Genomic DNA, 8,177 nt, shown 5'->3' with positions numbered 1-8,177 from the left:
ACTCAGAGACTGCACTACATTGCAGTAAACAGAAATCTCCTCTTACGGAGATTTCCATTTACACGCTCGAGATTCTGAGCGTTCGCTGTTCTTGTATCGACAATGTCAGATTCAACATTGTTGGCATTCGAGAATATAATATAGACCCGTGCATGCACCCATATTTACGTGTGTGTGCACATATGCATGTGTGTGTATGTGTGAATGCATATGTGCATGCACACATATGCACGTGTGTGTACGTGCATGTGTGTGAATGCGAATGAGAATGATTCTAGAAAAAACATTTGCCTTTGTAAAAAGTTAAAATTAAAAATACCAGCAAAATTTAAGACTAAGTACAGTATATAAATCTGCACTGGGAAATAAGCATACTCTCCAGGTATACGTAAACATGTTGTGCCGCATAAACTACAGAAGGACATCATTCTGAGAGTGTTGTTACTGCTGAGGTGAGTTTTCTTGGCAAACATAAGTCTGATGAAGTATTGAACTCATAAACTTTAAAATCTTCCCTAATTTAAGAAAGGAGTCCATTCTCACCATGTTATAAAACCACTTAACTTATGAAGAAATTCAAACCAGGAGAAGATGGGGTATTTTTATGTTATGTAGAGACTGGGTGGGCCCTCTGGTCCTTTATTGCCATCCAGAGCCTTTGTTTTATATTTTCTATCTAACTGTTGCTTACATTATGTGTGAGCAGTTGGAGGCTTTGCATTCTGCTCAGGGACTCTCTGTTCTACTGCCAAGTCTGGGCTTTGTACTACAGAGCACTGGCTACATGACAATAGATCCTCATCCCCCTTGATCCACAGCTGTTGTTTAAATGTGGTATTTACACAGAAAAAATAAATTCTGTTTTTCTGCTGTAGAAAAAAAAAAGAACTGGGAACTAAACTTTGTGAGACAGATAGTTTACAGAATGGAAATTACTTGAGGTTTCATGCTGTTCTTTGTGAAGTTCCCCATTCAAAGCATTATATGCTTCATGCTGTAGCCTGTATTACATCTACATTTAACTGCAGTTGTTCCTGTTGAGTGTGTGGTCCTTTGTTTAGTTAAAGATAGTCATTAGAGAAAAATACGGTGTAGGAAAGGACTTCATATTTTTATTATGAGGTCATGAACCTCCTGGGGAATGAAGTTTGTGAAACACAACCTGTTAAAAAATGAACACAAAGGAAATAAGGATGAACTTTCACTTGGAGAAAAAACATTTTATTTTTTTATAAACTTTGTTTTTCATAATGAAGTAGCTGCAAAGCTTGGTTTTATTTAACAGAAAAAAAATCACTGCAAGTTTTTTCATGTGATTATTATGTGTAAAGTTTGTTCAGTTAAAGGTAGTGATTGAGGGTATATATTAGAACACCTAATGTTCAAAATTTCGAGTTCTAATATCGACCTGTTTTCAGCGAACGCTGAAAATATCAAAGAAACAGAAAACCAAATTTTTTTCTAGGGAAAGAATTCGGTTGTCCGTTTTTGTTGCTTCAGTATTTTCAGCGCTGTGGTGGAAAGTTACGGGTCGGGTTCAGGTAAGTGTGCGATTGTGTGGACGTGAAGGTTAGGGCGGAGTAGGTGAGTTAGGGTTAGGGCGCGGATGAGGTGTCTGTGCAATAGTGACGGACCTTAGGGTTAGGGTTTGGGTTAAGGTAAGTGGATAGTTAGTGGTGTATGTATAGTTTAGTGTAGGGTTAGGTGTAAGAGTTTAGGTGTATGTGTGTGGATTGCTGTTTGTTTGGTGTGCTTGTGTGTATGTGTTTTGGAACAGCAAATTTTTTCCCTAGGAAAAAATTCACTGTTCTGTATGTTCGATGTTTTAAATTTTCGATTCATAGGGTTCGATATTAGAACACTTGAAATTTGAACGTTCAGTGTTCTAATATAGACCCATGATTGATGTAAATGGTCAAAGAAGTTTTTTTAGATAGCCACTACAATACTTGCTCAAAACTTCTTCCCAAAAGGCTGACTGTCGTGGAAATAATTCCCTTGTCAGAAAGTCTAGACACAAACATATCAGTCACTTGAAAACATGTTTAGTAATCCTTGCACAGAGGATCTATCAGCTCACATACTGTATCACGAGTGTGAGAGACTTGTAGATGAATTGCAAATCAGACCCCCCCCCCCACCAGGCTAGTTAATACTGCCTTGAAATGCAGCTGTATCAGATCTTAGGTCTGACAGAAGTTGATGGCTGAGTCTGCCCTTTAATGTATATGTGTCCGATGCTAGTGCTTGAAAAAGATAATGGCTGTGATTTTTATTTCACTTCCGTAGAGCTATTCTACTTCCACTTTACATGCTCTGGCAAAAGATGGTCCTGACATCAGTAAAGCAGCATATGGCTAATCTGTGACAGTTCTCCCCATTCAGAGTAATGATACCGCATAATGCTACTTTCATTACAGTGCAGCCTTTCACCGAAGGAAAGCAGCAAAAGTCAGAACAAGCATCATTTAAATGGATAAAGGAAAGTAGCACCGGCCTGTCCAGACAGGAGGAGAATACTGCTATTAAAATATATAAAAGAAATGTGTGTGTGTATGTGAGGCTGTTGTAACAGCCTTTCTTCTCACACATGGATGATTAAACTCCCTGCAGACACAGTATCACCTCACAGACCCAGAGATGTTCATAAAACAAGAAATGAATGAATGGAAGCGGTAACAGCAAATCATGAAGTTGGAATTATAGTAGTGCTTGAGGATCCAGACTCACAGAGAGTTTATTTTGTTGTCATAGATTAGAACAGAACATGTTAGTAGTAACACGTTGCATTACAACATGTACATCAAAACATGCCATAATTCCTTAAGAAGACTACAAAAATATTCTATGAGCTTTACCCTCATTGTTTAGGACTTAACTTCAGGGTTATAGTGAATCACTATAAAGTGAAGAATTCAGCTGAGGACTGAGTGAGAAACTAAAGTCTGCTGATGAAAATAGTATAAACACAAACAAGTTATATTATCAGTTGAAAATTAGGTTCAGTCTAACTTCTGTGCCACAGGAGTTTGTGGCCCAGCCTATGATGCAGGTAACTGTAGTTTGAATGATAGACTCTGCACCTAAAGAGTCAGAATGGATAAGTGAAATTAAGTGATCAGTAATAGGCTTTCCTGTCTCAGAAGATTAGAGGGTCAACAATAGTGTTGTCTCCCAGAGGATGCTGGGAATGAAATTTGCAGAAATGACTGTGAGAAGTTCAAGATAAACCAGGAAGGCACTGAAACAGTTGCAGCAGATGGAGCATCAGTTAGTAGAAATGGAATATAAGGCAGAGCAGAATTAAAGGTTGTATGGTGTTCAGGGAAGAATAGGAAAAAGAAAGGCATGTAGAGTTGACCAACTTTGAGAGAGGCTCCCTAGGTATTGCATAGGTGAGACAAAAGCCTTGGTGCACATTTCTTAAGAAACAGACAGTGAAGCCCCAGTGGGGGCAGTGGAAGGTGTGGCCTTATCCCCTTATTAAGCCAGGGGTCTTGGTTTCAAAAGCTCTAAGACTCTAGATGATCTGTAATGCATATTATGCCTTCTTTTTTTAAATATAGATATTTGTTAACTATTTTATGTATGTATCTCCAAATACTGTGTACATCCACAGATAAAACTGGTGCTATTATTTTTTTCACACATGCACACACATACTGGCACTGCCCCTGACAAAAGGAATCTATCAGAAGATGAACATACACACATGCATGTATGAGCATGTGCGCACACACACACACACAGTCTGAACACTTAATCTACAATTAAACTGGAGGAATACCAATCCACCTGCAGCATAACTTTCAGGGTGTTGCAGAAAACCAGGGCACCTGGATAAAACTCGCACAGAGGCAAGAAAAGCAGAATCTTCACAGAAGGAATAACAAACAAATACTTAAAAGAACCAAGCAATGTATAATAGCTAAGCTATTCACTGTGCACTATGTCAGTGATCAGTTGCTATGAAACAAATTCTATCCAGACCATTTATTCTGTACAAAGTCTTACTGTGATGCTAAGTGAAAAAGTATGGGCAACCTGTTGATACACTACAACTATGTACAAACACACACACACACACACACACACACACACACACACACACACACACACTCATTCATTTCCATTAACTAACAGTGCCATTACCCATTGAATATAACTACATCATTGGCTGTGCGCATCTATGAGCTTTTCTCCCTATCTCTTTGCTTAAAAAGGGTCTGGAGTGTCCCAGCGACATCACAGTGATAAGCACAATAAAAATAAATAAATAAGTCATGGTAAATAATATTAAATCGCACTACCTCACCAAAACAACTTTTAATAAGTATGAAGAAATTATTATTAACCATGCTATGAACTATCTAGCTGACGTTATTTGTAAGTATTCCTGTGTTCCACATTTTGTCAATTTGTTCCACACTGCATGACAGGTAGCATTCTACAATTTCAGGATAGAAGGTTGAAAATTATGAGAGACAATCAGTGGAAGAAAGCTAATGGAAGGCTGGGAAGGCTGAGACTGATCATGTTAAAGAGACAAAGGTTAGTGTATGAAATCTCCAGTTTTATGTTAATTATTGTGATTTGATATTCTTTCACTTTTTCTGGCATGAAGCCAGATAGGTCTTTGAACAGTTATGACAATACACTCTGCTCACAGCACAATACACTTGTATTTTTTAATTTAATTTTTATGGCAATTCACGTGGGCATGGAGCCCTATAGTAGCATGTGGAAATAAATTACTGTGGATGTTACTGTTTTTTCATTTTCATCTCAATGAAACATCAAGAGTATAGAGAATGTGGGTTTCATTTTTGGTGTATGGTGGAGTATGAAAGCAAATGGAAGTTACAGGATCGCTTGGGGAAAACAGTATGTCAAAGAGCAACATGACCATGATATTCTGAAATCATACACTACTATACATATTAATGAGTACATTCCATTAAGTAACTATGGATGTGTTATGTACCCAAGTATCTTATTAGATGTCTGTTATCTTTTTTATTGTGAACTGTCATCAGGAAACTGATACAAAGCTAGTGAATCCAGCTTTTCATTGGGAATGTTGTTAGAGTCTGGCACTATGCTTGGTTTCAGCTTTTTGACCTCTCTGGAAAAGGCCAAGTTAAACTAATCTCAGAATATATTTAAACTAAGTTATCGTAACATAAAAAGTAAAAATCTTATGTACTTCACCAGAAAAAAAAATTTTTCATTGGTAATATTCCATGGGTACAGTGCCATGCTTTCATGCGGCTAAAGCTGAGGAGTCAAATTCAGAGGTAAGGTATACTGGAAACTGTATGGTATGAATTGCATTGCATTTTATATTGAAATTCCCTGTTGTTATTAGCTGAACATTTTGTAATGATTTCTCAAAGTATGACAAACAGATATCCTTTCAAATACAGGACCCTGTGGCTTTAGTTCATATGCCCTTTTCTGACAGTCCGATATTGGAAATTATATTAATTTCCTACTGTGGGTGCCAAGCTTAACTTTTGCTCAGTATAGTATATATATATATATATATATATATATATATATATATATATATATATATATATAGTATATAAGTATAGTAATGGCCTATAATACTTTACTGCATTGTCATACATCACAAGTAAAAATATTATTTATTTGCCCTGAATACAGAATTGGTTTGTCATTTGACTTATGACCAAAGATGGATCATTGTCAAATGGGAGCCTCAGCAGAGTAATGGATCAATCATTCGACTTATGACCAAAGATGGACCATTGTCAAATGGGAGCCTCAGCAGAGTAATGGATCAAGCCCCACCCAAGCCATTCCAGTTTCCCATTACTTGGCTGTCTCTCACCAGTTACCATAAACACTGTTAAAACCTATCAGAATGCATACTATGTTCTTCTTCACCTTTGTAATGATTACAGAGATTTGGATTTAGTTTAAAACTTTTATTGCAAATTTTAATAAAACAAATAATAAAACAAAAGACTTCCATGCTGAAAGCAAACTTAGCAGGAGCAAATGAGCAACAGTAATTGTCTCTTCTCACATGCATTGAAAAATGCATTGAAACTCACATTCACTGAAAATGAATTTGACCAGTGGTGGAGTAAGTGCACCTTGGTCCCTGTGGGCTGTTTTCAAACCATGGGCCCTGCATACATTTTTTATGGCCATGCATAAATGCATGTGTTCTTTCATTCATCTTTCTGATTGTTTTAATTTAGATTTTTATTTAATACATTAACATTTGTTAGCATGTATTTTAAATATGTAATTTTGAACATTTTCCAGTAAGCAGTGAAACAAAATGTATGAACCAATAATGACAAACATGCCAATTTTAGAATATTTCAACCATAATAGGCCACTCAAACTGGTGTCATTATAATTTATCAGTATCTGTACTCAACAATTATGTCGACTAAATCAACTATGAACACGTAATTTTCAATTGCGATAAAAATGGCCACAGTAAAGTATTCCAGTTTTCTTTACCCAAATGCACATTAGTCCTGCAATGACAGATTAATGACTTTTTAACTTTATCAGCTCAGAAGAGTCAGTTAGTTTTTATCTATAGACATCACCAAACCCAACAATTATAGCTGCATTGTTGACTGCATCCTTCTCATATTTCTCTGTAAAAAATGATAATAAAGCAATGATGAGTCCCATATTTCAAATTTGTTGCACACAGAGTATCCAAAATATTCCTACTTAATTCACACACAAGCATACATGCACACTAGTCCTGCAAAGCAAGATTAAAACTGTTTAAAAAAGGACAAATTAGAGCATAAGGTATTGAGCGATCCCACCCTGATGAGCGGTTGTAGTCACCTTGTTGACAGTGTACACTCCTCATTGGTATGAAGAAATAAATTTCATGTACTTTATTGTTGGCTTTGGATGAACTACATAAAATTGTATAAAGATCACTAGTATCACACCATAAAATCCAGTCAGGTGTAACACAGTTTAAATAGAAGTGTAATCAGCTATGCAGTAAGGGATGGATGTCAAACAACAACAACCGGGTTATAGTTACTATACATGCAGTCCAATAGACCATCAGGGAGCCTAGCCCATACTTCCAGTTGCTCCAAATCACTGTCTGGTTAAGTGACTTGGTCAATGTCTCTCAAAAGGTAAATGAAGGTGGAAAGATTCAAACCCTGAACACTTGCCCCAAGAAGCAGCTCATTAACAAGTTGGAGCTTTAGCGCTGATTGCCAGAGTAACTAAATGCAGAAATCCTTTATAATGCAATCTTGTAGAGAAGTCTGTATCACAGTAATAGGCAACAATGATTACAAAATGGATTCTGAAGTTCAGACTGTTCTGATAATCAGTCCAAATAATGTAGACCTTAACCTTACAAATGTCAATCCATTTTTGTTTGCCAGGAATTGTAAAAAAGGTACTGCAAAAATATATTACTAAAATGCAAATAATTAGATTATATTACATAGTTCAGGCCTATAAATGAATTAGTTCATTTTTTTCATGCAGTGAATAAAGAAAAGCAATTACAGACAATATAAATGCTGCAGCAGCTTTTGTTTAGCAACCCACAAGTCATACACAGAATCAGAAATATTGCAGCATATAACATGCTTTTTTGGAGAGGGGGTCTTAATCCCATCTGAGAGAGACAATCAGTGGAAGAAAGCTAATGTCAATCAGTGCAGGTCTATCCTACTTGAATGACTAATAATGCTGTATTGTTGCAACGGATCTAGGACACTTGCTCGAAAAAGCAAGTGTCCGAATCCATATATACTGATCACAGTTTAACGAAAGTGCTTTAATCCAAAAAAGCATTTCCGTTAAAATATGAAAAAAAAACAAAACAAAACCACTAATTAAATGTTTTTGCAGGGGGGCTTTGCCCCCCTGTGCCCCCAAACACCCCCTACTTAAATATTCTCACTCCAAGGTCACACTACAGTGGAGTAAAGGAATATTCCCTTACTCACACCGCAGTGCGACCGGCACACCACTCACACATACCCGAAATTGCTGCTTCGATGAACAACAATTTCGGGTATGTGTGAGCGTGAATTTGACTTTTGGTGAAAGTTAAATTCGCGTAAGTGTTTGGGTCCCATTGCAACATACACCTCGAGAGTCAACAGAGCCTATCATGGATAAATGGAGCCCTATGT

Source organism: Protopterus annectens, chromosome 14.part0, assembly GCF_019279795.1.
Source record: "Protopterus annectens isolate FY-2018-M chromosome 14.part0, PAN1.0, whole genome shotgun sequence".
NCBI classification, from domain to species: Eukaryota; Metazoa; Chordata; order Ceratodontiformes; family Protopteridae; genus Protopterus; species Protopterus annectens.
Note: the sequence above shows the minus strand (reverse complement) of the source record.